Raw genomic sequence first — 20,638 nt, 5'->3', positions numbered from 1 at the left:
AAATAATCATTAATGTGTTGTGTTCTAGTGCGGCTTTCCTCTCCTCAGTCGTGTGCCAACGAATGTGCTATCTCCTTCTCATTAATATGTAATTACTTACCTACACAACATGATATATGTATTTCTTACTGTGTATAATAATTTTTCCTACATAACATAATATATGTATTTACTTTCCAACACAACATATTATATATTAACAGTTTATTTAATAAGTGGCATGCATTACTACATAGTATATCTCTTTACTACAAAATATTATTAAATTTGAGGCATTAATAATCTATATGAATAATTTTGTCTTTAATAATATGAAAAAAATTGAAGTGAGCCTCAATAAATCAAAAGAAAACAAAATCATATAAAACCTGAATGACAATGTTTTTTTATAAATATGCAGGATTTAATAAAGCAAATCTGATATAGAATTGAATATCAAATTTGAAAAAAAAAAATAAGATGGATTAGTTCTCCATAACTTCTCTTCTACAAACTCGAATAAGAGATGTAATCACATAAAAAAATAGGATCATATTTGATGCCTGAATTAGTTTTTATTACTAAAAATGCATTATATTGTAGCAATAATGTGTTTTTATTTCATATTAATCAATCACGTAATTTTTCAATTTCAATTATAGGGCATGTTTGGCTAAGCTTATTTGAGTTAAAAAGGACTTTTGGTAAAAGAACTTATTAACTTATGACTTTTTGAAAAGGAGTTTTTAAAAAAAGTGTTTGGATTAGCTTATGGGGTGAGAAAAGCCAATAAGTCAATAAGTTGTTTTTTTTTCTAATCACAACTTTGCTGGCTTTTCTGGGTTCTCACGTTTTATTTGCTTCGCTCATAAACTTCAAACTCAATACAAGTTGTTTTTTAAAAAGTGTTTGGCTTAACTTATTAATGTAAAATGACTAAAAGTGGTGTTATAAGGGGTAATTTGATAATTTGATGTTTGAAAAGTCATAAGCTAATCAAGAAGTCACAATATGTTAACTTTTCAAAAACTCATTTTCCTTCTCTTCAAAAAGTCATTTGAAAAACGACTTTTATGTTATCCAAACACAAAAACTCCTTATTGGTTTTTTTATTAAGTCAATAGAAAAGCTTAGCCAAACATGCACATAATATCAATAATGTTCTTGTCCGTTTGTATGTATTATTGATAAAATAATAACTGCATTCTTCGATGCGTGAAGGAAGGCAAAGCTATCAATTCAGAAATGAAAAGACAAAAAGTTTGAGAAACCATTTTATGCAAACCCAAAAACCCAAATATAAAACTTCTCTCTTCATGTAATTCTGTTAAACCCAAATACCGATCCCTACACCTCCATATCCGCCACGGCACCGCCACCGTCACATCTCCATTACATCCTTCGAAACGATCCATCATGTCCAGATCCATGGTCGCCGGGGCGTCGAAGCCCTATATCTACACCGGACTCATCCCAATTTCGTTTTATGCCACCGAAACATGGTTTAAATCGAGACATGCAGACCCGTCCTCTGCCTCGTACTCGTCGGAAACCCAGCCGCGCCAGCCCTCGAGGTCCACCGCCGCTGTGTTGTCATTTTAAATTGGTGGTTAACATCTATTCTATTAGTTTCATCTACTTTTTTTGACAATTTTCTGGTAAATAAAATGTTGATACATGTTTGTGGACGCGACTCGGCTTGACGCATGTCGGCTCGGGCAACGACATTCCTCCATCGTGTGCATCGAGATTTCAAGCAGGCAAAGACTTCAAGAACCTTAACTTGGTTCTTGGGCTGAACAATGATTGAAGAAACAAGTGTGGGCTTCATCATGTTTGGCGAAACACCCTTTGGGCCCAAGCCCAACATTGATGAAACATGTAGTTGACGAAACAAGTGTTTCATCAAAAAGTGTTTCATCAAAGTGTTTCATCAAAAAGGTGTTTCATCAAAAAGTGTTTTGTTGTGTCTGTGTGTTTAAATAGACTGTTACTAGTCTTAGAACAGAAGAGAACACAGTAGAGCACACAAAGAGCAAACACACACACACACACACACGAGAGTTTGAGAGAGTTTGTAGAATACATCTGTAAACATTGAGCTTGTAGCCGAACCTTTCATACGTATTAATACAGTGGTGTTAATCGGTGAATATTGCGTGTCGTGTATTTGCGTGTTCTATCTCGGTTTGCCTTTCCGGTTGGATTTCGCACAACCGGGTTGGTTAGTATACAGGGATTAGGCGACTAGATCCTCCAAGCCGGACCTACAAGTGGTATCAGAGCAGTGGCTCTTATCCTTGTTTAAAATCAAACATAGTTCGGCTTGTTTAACAAGTATTTGTGTTTTTCTCAGAAATTGGTTCTTAAAACTTAATATTTTTCTGGAAAAAGACCTCTTAAAACCTTGACTGTCTTGTGTATTTACTAAAAATTTTAGTGAAAACCTTGCTTGTTTGTGTGTTTACATATTAACAAGTTGGTTTTTGTTGAAAATTTTAGACAAGGTTGGTTTCGGAAGTTATTAGTTCATCCGTGTGTTCAAGTGTTCATCAAAACTTTATACATATTCAACTAGTTCTTGAAAAAGTACACTTTTTGATCCATATTTTTCAAAGAGATAAGGTGTTTCTTGCTTTGAAAATTGAAATAGGTTATGTTATTATCCACCATACTTTAGGTTGGTAAAAGCATGGGTTGAAAATCGTGTGAGTTGACAGACTGCGTATAAACAAATCACCTACCTTTACCAACCTCTGACAGCCTTTTTAACGAATCAGATTTCGACGAAACAAGAAGTCAACGAAACAGAAAAGCATTTCGCCAAAGGTCTCTTTGACGAAACTGAAAAGTGTTTCGCCAAAGATCCCTTCGACGAATCAAAAGCACCTCGCCAAAGGTCCCTTCGACGAATCAAAGGTTGTTTCGCCAAAGGTCCCTTTGACGAATCAGACATCTCTTTCCTCAAACTTCTTTGACGAAACAAGATCTGTTTCGTCATCTGTTGTTTCGTCAAAACATAATTCTGTTTCGTCGTGAAAGTTGTAATTTTTCAACAGAAGGTTTGCAAGTTCATCATAACAGTGTATTTTCAAGTGTTTGTTCAGGTTTTCCACTAGTATTCAACAAAAATGAGTTGTACAAGTCCTTGGAACTGGAGTACGGACCCACAGCCCGGTCAAGATCAAACTTCCGCAGCAGCATGGGCGAGAAGTATGTTTCCACAACCAGCGATCAGTGCAAGTCAATGGGCGTTGGTATCCAATCAAAGTCAAAGTATTCAAAATCTTCTGATTAGCGAAAGTGAAACGGGCAGCAACAATCGTCCACCAAAGTTGAACCATATGAACGATTTTCCATCATGGAAAAGCCGTTTTCACACATATGTTCAAGGGCAAAGCACCGAGCTTTGGACGTGTTTCATCAATGCATTCAACCCTAATCTTGAAGTTGCAGCATCCACTTCAGCGGGTTATGCTAACATGCTCGAAGATGACAAGAAAGCCTATGATTTGGAGAAAAAAGCTTTTGCTACACTTACACAAGCACTTAACAAAGATATCTATCATCAGTTCTCCTACTGCAAAGAAACGAAAACATTGTGGGATGCCTTGATTGCGAGAGGAGAAGGCAATGCAGCTACTCGAAAGTCTCGTCATGATCTGTTGAAGAAAATGTTTGAATCTTTTCAGTTTTTGGAAAATGAAACCCTTAATGATATGACTACACGTTTTTATCATTTGATTAGTGAAATGTGTGCTTATGGGGTTTTGGCTACTCAACAGGATATGGTGAATAGGTTTGCTGATGCTTTACCTCCAAAGTGGAGTTCCTTTATTGAGTTGTTGAAGCATACGGGTACTCTAGACACAGTTAACATCTATGAGTTCATCCAGAAGCTGGAACACAAGAATGATGAAGAAATCAGGAAAGCAAAGCGAGTTCCCGCTCCTCAGAATACAGAAATGTACCTTCCAGGCTTCGTTGCCTTGGCCAGATCCAATGCAGCTCAGCAACCAAAACTGCAAACTGCATTTGTGTCCAACACAAGTTCCTTTCCGTTTCCTCAATCAGCTACAGCTCCGACTTTCGATCCAAGGGCTTATATTCCAACACCTCAACCTCCACCTCAAGTCAATCCGGCACAACCACAATTTGATCCAAGTCTTACATTCCGGTTCCATCACAACCACAAGTCCAACCACAACAACAAGCTCATTATACCAACAATCCTCAACCTCAAAACCCTAACACTGTCCGAGTTGACACTTCAAACCTTTCACAAGTCGGCATTGAAGTAGCAAAGGAGCATGTTGAACTTATTAATACTATGGTCAGTGCTTACTGCGGGTTGGTTGCGGGTCATAGTGGAAACATCAACATGACCCATGAAGATTACCAACGGATCGACAAGGATGAAATGGAGTTGATGGATATCAAATGGGCTTTTGCTAGTGCAGTTAGAAGGGCAAAAGATTTCATGGCTCGAACTGGAAGAACTTCGTTGGAAGGAAAGAAAGATACGAAGTATGGGTTTGATATAAATGATGTCACATGCTTTAATTGTGGCGAGAAAGGGCACTTCAAACGTGAATGCACTCGACCAACGAAACAAGGCAATCATAACCCTTTCAGAAACCAGACGAGTACTTCAAATGTGAATGCCCAGCAAGAAAATCGTGACATGAGGATTGTGGCAGTCAACAACAATCAAAGCCAGTCTGGACCATCAAATCCCAATCGGGCTTTGACTGTTCAAGCTGATGAAGGATGTGACTGGTCTGTACAGTTTGGGGAAGGTGATCAAGGAGGTGGCACAACTTGTTATGCAAAGATCATCAATCACATCAAGCATGTTCATAAAGAAGAGTTTTCTGAAAGTGATGACAGTTCTGGTTATTCTGTTAGTTCTGATGAAGAAGGCTCTATTTCTGGGGATAATCAATTTGAGCCTGATGTGAAAGAGGAAGCAGGGTCTGATGTTGAAGATTTATTGAATGAAGCTGACGAGCTCATATGTCAGAAATCAATTCTGATCAAGAAGGCTGCTACTGCATCTAGGGAAATGGAGAAGTTCTTTTCTGAAGATGGATCTTTTTCTTTTCAAACTGCCTTTATGGCAAATGTCTCAGCCTCTTCGAGTCAGGTAAATTCTGAAACTCCTGCTCCTAGTGTTTGTCAATCATGTGCAGATATGAAGCTTGAATTAGAAAAGCTTCATAGTCATTATCAAAATTTGGTTATTGAACTTTCAAAATGCAAAGAGCCAAATATGGCTTTAACTCGGAACGAAAAGGATATTAAATCTGTAATCGAAACATTAAAGAAAAGCGTGTCCGAAGTGAACAAAGTGGTTTACCATACACAAGTGAGTATAAATGAGTACATTAATATTGTGGAGGAAACCAAGAACAACTAGCCATTGCCCAATGCGAGCATGATGCAATCAAACAAAAATTGGAAAGTTACTCTAACTCCCGATTTGTGCTTGATCACATCATCGATGTTCAACAACTGAAGGGAAATCAAAAAGGCATAGGATACAAAAAGTGTCCGCCCCCTTTGAGGCATAATTATACCAAAATGCCTAATGAAGAGGACATGCCACGGTATGAACCCAGTGTGCCTCTTAATTTTGAGGAATTTTCTACTGGCCTAGGGTTCAAACCGGACAGTTCTTCAAACACATCCTCTAAGCAACAAGAAACTTCAGCATCCATGAAACAAAGTCCTCCAATTATCGAGGACTATGAGTCATCGGATGATGAATCAGAATTGGATGTAGGTGATCAGGATAAATCACTTGACAAGATGAAGGGAGTAGTTATTCCACTTGAGAATCACATTCTTTGTGATCCTGATACTCCTGCTGTTCCATTAGTCGTGAAACAAGTGATTGATCCCGTCAAAGTTGAAAAGACGTCTGCGTCTGCTATTAAAAGCAGTAATCTGTTGTATACGTTGGTTGGTGGTGATAAAATCTACTCAGATCACGATTTCCCAATTGAAACTGTCAATCAATCTTTGATTGATAAAGTTTTTGAAGATAACACAAACAAATTTTTGAGAAAAACACTTCCGGGAATTGTTGTAATACAATGTGATCCAATTCCTAAGGCTGAGATCAGAAAACAGTTTGGTAATAAAAAATCACCAACCACTCAACAACCTAGTGCTTCTAATGGTAAACAACCAGTCAAGGGAGCTCAAAAGCCTAATGTCTCTCAAATGAAAACTGAAACAAAAGGAGCTCAGTTTCAAAAGAAAGCGAAAGATGTCCAATTCGTGTCATCCAAGGGTACTGATAAGATTGAGACTTTTGAGAACAAATCAAACACATATTTTGTACAACAAGTCACGATCTTAAAACGTAACAGTGATAACAATTATACTCAACATACAAACGGGTGTGATGAAAAGGCTAGTACCTCAGGTTCCACGAGTTCGACATCTTGTGGTCAATCAAATTCTCCTAAATTTGTGGAAAGGAGAACATGCTTTAAATGTGGAGAATTTGGGCATATCATTAAAAATTGCCGAAACGCTCCAAAGGATAAATTTGTTGAGAAAGCACCACCTGAAAAGTTTCACCCTCAACGTCGGTTAGTTTCACCAAAACATGATAAACGAACAGTTAAAGAACAAGAAACGAAACAACGATGTAAGAACATAAAAACTGTTGAGAAAGCTTTAAAATCTGAAGTTAAAACAGTTAAAAGGGAACCAAGTGTGTCACAACCATTAAAACCAGAAGCTTCAAAAATTGTTTACAACACTCAATATGGTAGGCAAAAACAAACTTGGAAACCTAAAGCGGGTGATACTTCAGGGGGAGCTACTGTTTTTGAGAATCATCAACAAATCGAGATCACTTTTCGTGATGCTCAGGGACGACCCAAGACCACTAAGGCTTGGGTCCCCATCCTCAACTAATCTTTGAACGACATGTGCAGGGTGTTCCTGGAGGAACTATTAATAGTCATTGGATTGTTGATAGTGGAGCATCCAGGCACATGACTGGCGACTTACGGCTTCTGTACGACGTGAGAAATATTAGAGGAGGCTCTGTCGCATTTGCGGGAGACAAAGGCGGATACATCACTGGAGAGGGAAGTATCTCCAATGGTATTGTGTGCTTCGATAAGATCAATTATGTTCGTCAAATTGATCATAATCTTCTCAGTGTGTCGCAAATCTGCGATAAAAAGTTCACCGTGCATTTTGTTGATGCCGGTTGTTATGTGCTTAAACCTGGGTTCAAAATTCCACAAGAATGGATTCTCTTATCGGCTCCGGGAGTTAATGATCTTTATATTCTCGATATGAGCCAAGCGATTACAACATCTGCACAAGTCACTTGCTTTGTCTCGAAAGCCACATAAAAGGAGTCTATATCTTGGCACAGAAGAATGGGGCACATTCACTTGAGGAAGATGAACCATTTGGTGAAAAACAATCTTGTGAATGGTGTGCCTGTGAGAAGTTTTCAGTTACAAGATATCTGTGTCTCGTGCCAAAAGGGGAAGCAAACGAAGAAGTCTCACCCTTTGAAGAAAATCAACACTGTCAGCATGCCTCTCGAACGTCTTCATATGGACCTTTTTGGACCTATGAAGCACAAGACAACATTCGGAGATGCTTATTGTCTAGTGGTTACCGATGAGTATTCTAGATTTTCTTGGGTATCTTTCATGCCACACAAGAGTGAAACTCCTAGCATCCTCAAGGATCTTCTTACAATGTTAGAGAATCTCTACTCGTTGAAAGTGAAGAGGATCCGAAGCGACAATGGAACCGAATTCAAGAATCAAGTTATGGATGAGTTCTGTACTTCTAAAGGCATTCTTCATGAATACAGTTCTCGTTACACTCCACAACAAAATGGTGTCGCGGAGAGGAAGAATCGGACGATAATCGAAACTGCAAGAACGATGTTAGTAGAGTCGGAACTCCCTGTTCAATTCTGGGGGGAGGCTGTATCGACTGCATGCTACACATTAAACTGAGTTCTTACAGTAAAGAGACATGGCAAAACTTGTTTCGAACTCCTTCAGAAAAGGAAACCGGATCTTTCTTACCTAGAACCGTTTGGCGCTCCATGTACTATGATTGAGCCGGATGGAAAGTTTGGAGCGAAAGCTATCGAGGGTTTCTTCCTTGGATATGCTACTCTGAATTTTCGTGTTTGGAATCTGGCTACCAAAAAGATTGAGCTAGTGAGGTGAGGGTTCAAAGGTACACGAGTCCTGTTAGGGCTCCGGGTGACCCGTGGATGTTCGATTATGATGGACTATTTGACTCCTTCAATCTGCCGACCTTTGACGAAGAATCAGCAGCTGCTAGAATGTTGTTTGAAAGTGACAGCGCTGCTGACTCGCCATTGGTTAGACCTGTTATTGTTGACCCACAAGGCTCTTCATCGGTTAACAATACGGTTCAAAATAAGGTTTATGAAGATGCTGTTGATTATAATGAGTCCTCTGAAGATGATGAATATCATGATGCAGCTGAAGGATCTTCAGCCCCAGTTGCTCCTGTTCAAGGTGCTTCTGTTGATACACCTCATGTGCAGAATGTTGATACTGCTGAAGGAAATGCATCCACCTCTACACACAATCCTGGTGTGGAGTTGGTTGTTGATCTTAATTTTAACAATTTGGGTATCAATTCACGTGTTTCTGAAAATCCTGAAATGAGGATTCACGATATCCACCCACAGCAGAATATTATTGGAGATGTCCAACGCGGTGTGCAGACGCGTAATCAGCTGAGAAACAACCAGAATGCTGGTTTGTATTCAGCCATTAGAGAATCTGGTCTTCAGAATGATTGGTCCTTCGCGTGTTACGTGTCACAAGAAGAACCAAAATCGTGGAAAGAAGCTTTGAAAGATAATGCTTGGGTTGAAGCCATGCAGGAGGAACTGCAGCAATTTCAAAAGCTTGGTGTTTGGAAGCTTGTTGAAAGACCAGAAAACTACAAGAAAATTGGCACTCGATGGGTTTTCCAATGCAAGAAGGACGACCGTGGAGTGGTTATTCGTAACAAGGCAAGATTGGTCGTTCAGGGATTTCGTCAAATCGAGGGAATTGACTACAATGAAGTCTATGCACCAGTTGCACGTCTGGAAGCTATTCGGATCTTTCTTGCTTACGCTTCATTTAAAGGATTCAAAGTCTACCATATGGATGTCAAAAGTGCTTTTCTTCATGGGATAGTTCAAGAAGAGGTGTATGTTGAACAGCCTCCAGGTTTCGAAGATCCTGTCCTTGCCGATCGGGTTTGGTTGCTCAATAAAGCTCTTTATTGTTTACATCAAGCACCTAGAGCTTGGTACGCAACCCTATCCAACTATCTTCTGGAGAATGGATTTCGACGAGGTCTTATTGATTGCACTCTCTTTGTCAAGGAACAAAAGGGAGATCTTCTGCTGGTGCAGGTATATGTTGATGATATCATATTTGGTTCTACTAACGAGTCTTTGTGCAGGCAATTCGAGCGTATTATGCAGGAAAAGTTCGAGATGAGCGCTATGGGGGAGATGAATTTCTTTTTGGGCCTACAAGTTCAGCAAACCGAGTCTGGGATATTCATCCATCAGACTAAATATGTTGGTGAGATCTTGAGCCGGTTTCAGATGTCAGATGCAACGCCCATTGGTACCCCACTTCCGCAGAATCACGGGATTACTCCGGATTTGAAGGGTGAAAGTGTCAACTCCTCTTATTATCATGCTATGATCGGATCTCTCATGTATCTTACTGCTTCGAGGCCTGACATCATGTATCCAACGTGCCTGCTCGCTAGATATCAAGCTAATCCGAAGGCCTCCCATTTATCAGCTGCAAAGAGGATTTTTCGCTATTTGAAGGGATGTCCAGACACCGGTCTTTGGTACCCTAGGGATGATAGCTTTGATTTGACTGCATACAGTGATTCTGATTTCGGCGGTTGCAAAATTGACGGCAAATCAACAACAGCAGGATGTCAGTTCTTAGGAAGTCGCCTGGTTACGTGGCAGTGCAAAAAGCAGACATGTGTTGCTACATCAACCTGTGAAGCAGAATACATTGCTGCCTCCAGTTGTTGCTCCCAAGTCTTGTGGATACAACAACAAATGCGCGACTACGGTTTTGAATTCCTATCTACTCCTATTTTTCTTGATAACAATGCTGCCTTACAGATCACTAGAAATCCTGTGCAGCATTCCAAGACCAAACACATCGAAATTAAATATCACTTCATACGTGATTGTTTTGAAAAAAGATTAATCGATGTTGTTCATATCCCCACCGATCAACAACGTGCCGACCTGTTTACAAAAGCATTTGATAAATCACGGTTTGATTATCTACTTTTGGTCAACGGCATTAAGGTGATACCCGAGTAAACCGCTTTGGCTAATCGTTTTTTTGTAAATATTTTCTTTCAAAATTCGAAAAATACAAAAAGATTTTCACTTTCGTAATCTTTTAGCATTTTAGGGGGAGAAAATTTCAAGAAAATACAAAAACATTAGAAAAACTCAAAAATCCAAAAAGATGTCTTTATGATTCTGTCTTTTCATTTGAAAAATTCAAAAAAAAAAAAAACAGAAAACCCAAAAATGAGTTTCTTGGAAAAAGGAAGGTGATGATATTCACTGGTATGGTCGGTCAACATGGTTAAAATCGTTAAACAAATGATAAGTATCTCTTCTAACGATGTATCGGTAGACTCACAATCAAACTAAAATGTGCAGGATGATACAAACCTAACAGACTTCAAGTCAGGTGGGAACCATTCATTGGCATATGGTCTTGGTACCGAAATTTGGTTTGATAGATTGCCGAGGTTCTGATATATTCGGTCTTTATGCTGCTTATCATCTGGGTATCATGGTTCTATCTTTTACCGAAAAATAACGGGGACGCAAGTCTAGATCTTCCATGATACCATACATACGTGTACATACTGCATACGACCTCAATAAGTGATCAACAATCACATGTCCAAACAAATAAGTGATAAAAGATCACATTTATCCGGGAGTCAAGTTCGTCTCTCTGCTGTACGAAAGTACTGACCTGTTCACGGACTTGCTCCTGTGCCCTCATGCATATGAAAATCAAGTTCCTCATCAATAAGTGATTATATCAAATAGGGCTTGTTTTCAAAATCAAAATACGTGAGAATCTCACATCATATACGGTCAAACAGATGATAATCGGTATACTCACCGGTAAGATGAACCCTCATGCATACCTTGATACGAGAATGTGTCGTGATGTGGATGAACACCGGTCGGTAAGTATAAATCATACCTTAATGTATCCCCTCGCCATGATTACATTTGATAAGTTGAGCTTATGTGGACAACAATACCGATAATTGTTATAGGATGCTTATCTAAATGTTAACGAAATTGAACATCAAGAGCGTTTTGGCATGACCGTACACTGATATGATTCTCTTACCCTCGAAACTCTCAAAAAGAATGTTTGTCTATATTTATTTACTGCTTTCAGTCTTTACATTTCAAATATTCAAAATTCCAAAAAGATTTTAGGTGTGTTTTAATATAAACTCTCTAAAAGCCAAAAAGATTTTATTTCTATTTTATTTTCGATCGTACGATGTTGGAGCTCGAGTCTTCGTTACCTGAAACCTGAACGAAAACCGAATTGACTAAATCTTCATAAACGGTCGAAATTTGCAAGTTTGAAAGTTAAAAACTAAAATTGGCAAATTTACTAAACTTTCAAACTGTCGGACGGTGTTTGATTGAAACATGGTCATACGTGTGTCATTTGTTTATACTAACTATATTCCAAGCAGTTGTTCTCATTACGCGTTTAGATTTCTTGCATGTGCAGATTCTAAAGGCAAGGAGAACATGGTCGATGACAAGCTTCGGAATGAAGACACGACGTGAAGGCACTCAAAAGATGAAGATGATCGAGTTGTCGCTGACCATCATCAACACCACAAGGATCACAAATTATAAAGATCAAATCATTCACGAGCATAACTCAAGGGGGAGCTTATGTTAAGGGGGAGTTTGTTAAAACACTTCCTACATGATACGGGTAGCTTGTTGATACACTTTCTGCTTTCAAGACGTGAAGACATTGAAGATTCTCCGACATAGAAGACATGAAAGGCGAATCACGCGAGTAGCGTCCAAGGGGGAGTTTGTTGATACATGTTTGTGGACGCGACTCGGCTTGACGCATGTCGGCTCGGGCAACGACATTCCTCCATCATGTGCATCGAATCGTGATTTCAAGCAGGCCAAGACTTCAAGAACCTTAACTTGGTTCTTGGGCTGAACAATGATTGAAGAAACAAGTGTGGGCTTCATCATGTTTGGCGAAACACCCTTTGGGCCCAAGCCCAACATTGATGAAACATGTAGTTGACGAAACAAGTGTTTCATCAAAAAGTGTTTCATCAAAGTGTTTCATCAAAATGGTGTTTCATCAAAGTGTTTCATCAAAAAGGTGTTTCATCAAAAAGTGTTTCGTTGTGTCTGTGTGTATAAATAGACTGTCACTAGTCTTAGAACAGAAGAGAACACAGTAGAGCACACAGAGAGCAAACACACACACACACGAGAGTTTGAGAGAGTTTATAGAATACATCTGTAAACATTGAGCTTGTAACCGAACCTTTCATACATATTAATACAGTGGTGTTAATCGGTGAATATTGCGTGTCGTGTATTTGCGTGTTCTATCTCGGTTTGCCTTTCCGGTTGGATTCCGCACAACCTGGTTGGTTAGTATACAAGGATTAGGCGACTAGATCCTCCTAGCCGGACCTACATAAAATCTACTGTTTCCACCGTCCCCGTGAGTTTATGTATATATATGATGGTATTGATGCCTGTTCGGAGGAGATGCGACGGTTGCTTTAAGGTTTTGTGATGGTTCGTAGTGCGGTTATTTAACGGAAGGAAGGCAGGTGTTACTTGTATAAGTTCAAACGGTGGGAAGCCAGTGGTTGAACCGTTATCTTTTGCTGGTGGTTAAAATCAAACGGTTCCTTTAAATGAAACGATGGGTTTTTAAAATCAAACGGTGGCTCTAAATGGATCGTTGTGATGGTGTGTAAACGCAACCTAAGTTGCTCTTTTAGGATTATACGATATGACTATATGAAGTTTGTATTTTGTATTATCAACAATGTTAATATTACTACAAATGTCCATGTAAAATATTTTCTTAACAAATTAAAGTCAAAATTTTTGGTTTACATAACCCGTTTAATTTTATAGCCCTAAAATGAGGGTGCATGTTTAATTTTTTTATTTGGATGTATAACCATATACTTTTATAAGTTGATGTATTGGTATGACCGCATGTACGGCTTGTCAAAGTTTATGGGCCTCAAGCTTTATACTTTATAGGTCTCATGCTTTATGGTCCTCGCGCATTAGGCTGTAGGTCGTAAGAAATAGCAAATGTTAAGAAATAGGGCAGAAATCACACGGTATTTGAGAAGGAAAGAAAAGAAAACAAGTTTATTGGTTGATTGGGGGTGGATCCCACACCCTTACCCTCTCACACTCGTTAAGGGAGTGGCACTCCCCACTTTGGCGCCCTGCTTTCACGCTTGCATTTCGGTGTTTAACGCCTAAAGTTGCTTAGGTGGCTTTGGCACAAGAGGATTTAATGCCCACAACGTGGAGTCTAAGTACCTCGACACAAGTGGTATAGATCCCACCAGCAAATTTCTCCATCTCACTCCTTTTCCCAGGACAACTAAGAATACAGAATTCTATACAACTCAAGGATTTCAAAATCCAAAAATACATCATTAGTCACCAGTAAGATGGATCGCCTTATAAAAAATTAATTTCCTTTTTTATATTGTGAAAATGATAGCGTGTAATAAACCTTAAGTGTTAATTTTTATAAATGTCTTATACGGGAAGATGTAAGATAAACTTTTTGTTAATGGTTTGATGTAAATGTTAGAAGCTAGTTGATTAATTAATGTGAGATGTGTGACTATACTTAATATTGTATGTGATTAATAAAATAAACAATCACTATACAATTTCGGTTGAAGAATGTTAACATCTAGAGAAAAATCATAATAATAGGCTTCTTGAAATTAGTATTGTGCTTGATCCACAACAAAAGTTCAAACTTTATTAGTCATGCGGAGCATAAAGAAGCTGCTTTTGATAAACATGATGAGAAGGCTGTTGCAGATGAGTTTAGTGTTTTATATAAAACATCTGATACCCAGGCTTCCAAACCATTGAGTCCTAATCAGTCTATTTGGGTGAGGATCTACTGTCAAAATTAAATAGTTAGAGGTATCCACTTAGATAATAATATTCAACAACCATTAATATTGATGACAGATTAAGTGGAACAAAAAGATATACACAAGCCTAGATTCTAACATTCAACAACCATAATCTTATACCTAGAACAACGGCTTGCAAACTTTTTCTAGGTGTACCTTCTGAAGTTGAAGCTCGGTAAAAGATGCAGCTTGGTTGTTCTCGAGCCAGTTGCTCGTTTCCTCAATGGCACTCTTCATAACCTGCAAGATCTCATGGGGCACACTCTTCCTGACATTTTGCTCTTTGATATTTTCCTTCATGTTGTATATGCAGTCCTCTAATTCATTGTGTGCATCCACTTTCTTCTTGAATTCTTGGTCCTCAAGTTTGTACTTCTTGGCATCATTTACCATCTTCTCAATCTCTTCTTTGGAGAGTCGTCCATTTTCACTGGATATTATAAGTTTTTCCATCTTACCCGTGGATATTATCGAGGCGGAGACTGTGAGGATACCATTGGCATCTATTTCAAAGCATTCCGTAACTTTAGAAACTCCTTTAGGAGCGGGTGGTATTCCAGAGATTCTGAACTTGCCCAGCAAATGGTTATCAGTAGATCTGGATCTTTCACCTTGGTACACCTTGATCTTGACGGCAGATTGGTTATCAAAGGTTGTATAGTATGGTTGGGCTTTACTCGTGGGTATTGGAGTGTTTCGCGGGATCACAACACTAAATACATCTCCATTAACTTCAACACCAAGAGATAAAGGAGTGACATCACGTAGCAATACACCTTGAACACTCGTATCACCAATTCCACTTGCCTTTGCAGCCATAAGGGCTGCACCATATGCAACAGCCTCATCAGGGTTTACACTCCTGCATAACTCGCTGCCATAAAAATATTCCTGCAGCATACGTTGGACCTTTGGTATTCTAGTTGAGCCACCAACAAGAATCACTTGTTCTACCCATGATTTTGTCAAATTAACATCACTTAAACATGCTTCCACAGTCTCAATGCACTTATTAAACGAACCCTTGTTTAGCTCTTCAAATTTTGCTCGAGTAAATTTCATAGAAAAATCAATCCCCTCATGCAAGCAATCCAATTCAATTGATGTCTGAATAGTACTTGACATAATCCTTTTTGCTTTCTCACAAGCAGATCTCAACCTCGCAGTTGCTCTTTGGTTCCCATTCAAGTCCTTATTCCATTGCCTCTTGAATTCCTGTACACAGTGATCCACCATGCGGTTATCAAAATCCACACCACCAAGATGAGTGTCACCAGCAATAGCATTCACCTCAAAAATACCTCCTTCCTCAATAGTCATTATGGAAACATCAAAAGTGCCACCGTCCAGATCAAACACAAGCACATTTATTTTGCCAACAGTATTAGACTTATTGTTTAGTCCTTAGGCAATTGCAGCTTCTGTAGGCTCGTTGATCATACGCATGACGTTTAATCCAGCGATAGTGCCAACATCTTTTGTAGCCTGACGTTGTGAATTGTTGAAATAAGCAGGGACAGTTATCACAGCATTTTTCACAACTTCTCCAAGATACGCCTCAACGGTTTCTTTCATCTTGCCAAGAATCATTGAAGAAATTTCTTCAGCCAAAAACTCCTTCTCTTGACCTTTGTAAGTGATCACAATCTTTGGTGTGTCGGCAGACTCCTCTATGACCTTAAAAGGCCACAATATCATGTCTTCTTGCACTTTGGGATCACTGAACCTCCTTCCAATCAACCTCTTAGCATCTGGAAATCCATGTTAATCAAGTAAAAACAAACTATATCAGCATTAAGTTATCACTGAAATTTTAAACATCAAATACCATACACTAGATGATATAAACATCAAGTAACTAATATTATAGCTAACTACTGTAATCATTTATATCAGCGTCAGCAATACTAACAATTGCTATCCAGGTATAATGTCTATTGTTGGGTCATCGATAAACCTAAACCCTAACGTAAAACCCTAAACATGAGCAGTTGCTAGAATTCGCTGCACTGATTTTAGTGGTCCCTACCAAATCACTGGCATAATAGGACATACTTCATTTATCACTTCTATTGTCCTTCCCATGTCACTCGTATTGTTGAAACCAAGCGTGCTGCGTTCCTGGAGGATTTCAAGGTCAGTGGGAGCAGTACTAATCCTTACGACGAATTGCAAGAATTATAAGACGGGGGGGGGGGGGAGACTCGTCGCTTACCATTACTCAGTTTACTCCTCTTGTACCCAATGCAACTACTTCACCTGAAGCTACTGCACCAACTCCAAATATACCTTCACATAACCCATTATACCTCATCACGAAGGCACATCAAACGCTCAAAATTAATACAACGCTGAACCCGATAATTAACTCAGGAGGTCATCCAGGATGTAGGATCGAGATTCGACCTATACGAGTCGATCAGAAGAGTTCTAATCCAAATCAAAGGCGGAATTCAGTGATTCGGACTTGATTACAGCTTTATTCACACACAGATTCACTTTAATTGTCTTGTATATTGATTTGAAAGCGTTACAGATCATACGACACTTCAGTAGCACCTCGGCTCTGGAATCACAACTGTTTCAAATGAAATGAAATGACAAGCTCAGGTATATATATGGGATGCCAATTCGCATGGAATGGACATGATCCATTTCGTGCGAAATGGTCAATATTCACTTCGTACGAACTGGCAGAACTGGCTTCTGCCAGTTCGTGTGAATTGGACAAACATCCCTAGACTCCTGTTTTCTATGCTACTGAGCTTCATTCTATCCTATCAAGATACAAGACTCCATACAAGACGAAGTCGACAGACATATGCACCAACAGACTCCCCCTTGGATGTTGACGAAGTCTTCGGTGTCGAGTCTTCAGTATGACCAGTCTTCAGTCTTGATCAGTCTTCGTGCTCTTCCAAAGTATCTGACATTGTAAGCATCCTTCAATCTTTTCTCTTCTTCTATCAGCAGCTGCTGATGCGGGCCCAAGCGTAGAAGAGCGGGCCATCCGGTACTTGGAGGCCCAAGATCGCGTCACAAAAGGGGCTTCACTGAAATGGCTCTAACTTGGGCTACGGAGGTCCGTTTGGGGCGTGTGACCAGTCAAAACGAACGGGAGAACGAGCTCTAACTTGCTGCAAACGCCTACGGCGGTTTGGGTCATCGTCCGTGCCGAAAAACGCTTATTTCTATTAGTTTTTTCCATTTTTATGTTTTTTCAAGTATTTTGGGCTTTTTGTTTTTGGGCTTGTGTTTGGCCCGTTGTCTTTTTTAGGCCCGTTTTGAATTTATGTCTCTATTTATGTATTGCCCTAGTGAAATGAAAGATCAGAATTGAATTTTGAGAAAAACAGTTTTTCACTTCAAATTCCGAGCCCTTTGGGTTGAATTTTGGGGTTGGGAAAGAACAACACGGGCATTCACAGAATCAACGTGTTTGATCTTCGTTTATCGTATCACTCACTACATCAGTTGGTATCAGAGCCGAATTCCTGGCTCAAAATGCCTCCGAGGAGAAACAACAACAGGCCTCTCGATGAAGTGTATGAACGAGAGTTGGAGCAGCGCCTTATGGCGAGGATGGATGAACGGTTGGATCAAGTGGTCAATCAGTTGACTGATCGGATGGCCGATTTGATCAATCGTAGGAGGCAGGGACCCAATGACGGGTATGGTTCTGATTTTAGTAACCCATTTGGTGACGGTTCGGCTTCCGAAGACGAACAGGAAGGACGACCAAGGGTTGAACGTGGAGGGGGTAACAGGCGTTGGGATTCTGGGATTAGAGTTGATATTCCAGAATTTGATGGGTCTAGTTTGAATCCGGAGGGGTTCATCGATTGGTTGGCTACCGTAGAGGAGGTGTTCGAGTACAAGGAGGTGCCTGAAAACAAGCGGGTGGCCTTGATCGCTACCAGGTTACGTGGTAGGGCCTCTGCGTGGTGGCAACAATTGAAGTTAACACGAAACCGGCTCGGGAAGTCAAGGATTGTGACATGGACCAAGATGAAAAAGTGCTTGCGGTCCAATTTTTTGCCTCATAATTTTCAGAGGTTGATGTACCAGCGACTGCAGAATTTGAAACAGGGGGCTAAATCGGTTGATGATTATACCACAGAGTTTTACCAGCTGATTGCGAGGAATGATATTCAAGAACCGGAGGAGCAACTTGTTTCTCGGTATATTGGGGGTCTAAGGGTTCAAATCATGGAGGCCGTGAATCTTTTTGATCCGTTAACCATTCCTGAGGCACACCAACGGGCGTTGGCCTTTGAGAAGCAAAACCGTCGGGTGGGCGGTTCATTTACCCCTGCTGGGGGAAACGTTGGGTCTGGCAGTGGGGCGCCTCGTGGCGGGCCTAGTCAACAGAAGCCGGGGGTAGCAATACCGGGCCTACTTCTAAGGGGGCCAGTAGTAGTGGTCCAAGATGTTTCAATTGTGGTGAGACGGGCCATCGTCAGGCGGAGTGCAAAAGGGCTGGCAAAAGGCACTTGTTTGCTGAGTCTGAAGATGAACAGTATGAGGAGTATGAGAATAACCAGTCTATGATGAAGAAACTGAATATGAAGAGGAGGTTGTGACTGGTGATGTTGGGGTGAATTTGGTGGTTAGACGTTCTTGCTATACACCAAAGGCAGATGGGGACGATTGGCTGAAGCATAACATCTTCCACTCAACATGTACTATTTTGGGAAAGGTTTGCACGTTCGTCATCGATTCCGGAAGTTGTGACAATCTGATTTCTGAAGAGGCAGTCCAAAGGTTGGCCTTGAAGACAGAGAGTCACCCGAAACCGTACAAGCTTCAATGGCTGAAAAAGGGAGGTGAAGTGAGGGTATCTAAAAGGGCACTGGTTTCAATTTCCATTGGGTCCACGTACAAGGATGATGTCGTGTGTGATGTGGTCCCTATGGACGCGTGTCACTTATTGTTGGGCAGGCCTTGGGAGTACGAGCGTAATATAGAACATAACGGGCGGTCCAATACGTATAGTTTCCTGTTTGGTGGTGTGAAGATCACTCTTGTTCCTAGCAAGCCTAAGCAATTAGCCACGAAACAGTCGGGTACTTTGTTGACCATTAGTCAGTTTCAAGATGAGTTGGAGGAAGCAGACAATGTTTTTATTTTGATTGGGAAGCCTGTGGCCGAGGAAGTCGACATTCCTGAATGTATGGTTCCGTTATTCGAGGAGTCTGTTGATGTTTTCCCAGATGATTTACCTGCCGGGTTGCCACCCCTACGAGACATCCAACATCACATTGATTTGGAACCGGGGTCCCAGCTACCCAATAAGCCCCATTACAGAATGAGTCTAAAGGAGCATGAGGAATTACGTCGGCAGGTTGAAGATTTAATTTCTAAAGGGTATGTTCGGGAAAGCATGAGTCCTTGTGCTGTCCCTGCTCTGTTGACTCCAAAGAAGGATGGGACGTGGCGTATGTGTGTTGACAGTCGTGCAGTCAACAAGATCACTGTGAGGTACAGGTTTCCTATTCCTCGACTTGATGATTTGTTTGATCAAATTAGCGGTGCCACTATTTTCACGAAACTAGACTTGAAGAGTGGGTATTACCAGATCCGACTCAGGCCTGGGGATGAGTGGAAAACCGCCTTCAAGACTCGTGAGGGGTTGTATGAATGGTTAGTGATGCCTTTTGGCTTGTCCAATGCCCCTAGTACGTTTATGCGGGTCATGAACCAGTTGTTTAGGCCCTTTATTGGCAAGTTTGTTGTGGTTTATTTTGATGATGTTCTTATTTATAGCCCTAATTTCGATGAGCATGTGAAGCATGTACGGCAGGTTTTGACCTTGCTCCGAAGGGATAACTTGTATGCAGCCAGAAAGAAGTGTGTCTTTATGGTCCCTAAGGTCCTGTTTTTGGGGTATGTTGTTTCTGGTGACGGGATACAGGTGGATGAATCCAAGGTAGCGGCTGTTAAGCAGTGGCCAACCCCCACTACAATAACTGAAGTACGTAGCTTCCATGGTCTTGCTTCATTCTATAGACGGTTCATTCGAAATTTCAGTTCCCTTATGGCACCAGTGACTGACTGCATGAAGGGAAAGACCTTTATATGGACTGAGGAGGCAGAATCAGCTTTTCAGTTAATCAAAGAAAAGCTTACATCAGCACCAATTCTTATTTTGCCAGATTTTTCTCGGGTTTTTGAATTGCACACAGATGCCTCGCAGGGTGGTATTGGGGCAGTCCTAAGTCAAGGGGGCGACCAGTTTCTTATTTCAGTGAGAAGTTGACTGGGCCAAAGTTACGTTATAGCACTTATGATCTTGAATTTTATGCAGTGGTCCAGGCTGTGAAACATTGGCGTCACTATTTGTTTCACAAGGAGTTTG

At 40.4% G+C, this 20,638-nt stretch overlaps 1 pseudogene; it reads right to left on the bottom strand.

Moving 5' to 3' along the window:
• Positions 1 to 14,308: 14,308 nt before the first annotated feature.
• Positions 14,309 to 15,993, bottom strand: LOC110934302 (annotated as a pseudogene).
• Between the last annotated feature and the right edge of the window lie 4,645 nt (positions 15,994 to 20,638).

The sequence above is a fragment of the Helianthus annuus genome, chromosome 4 (assembly GCF_002127325.2).
Source record: "Helianthus annuus cultivar XRQ/B chromosome 4, HanXRQr2.0-SUNRISE, whole genome shotgun sequence".
In the NCBI taxonomy this organism is placed as follows: Eukaryota; Viridiplantae; Streptophyta; class Magnoliopsida; order Asterales; family Asteraceae; genus Helianthus; species Helianthus annuus.
This window is presented reverse-complemented; position numbering and strand designations above follow the sequence as displayed.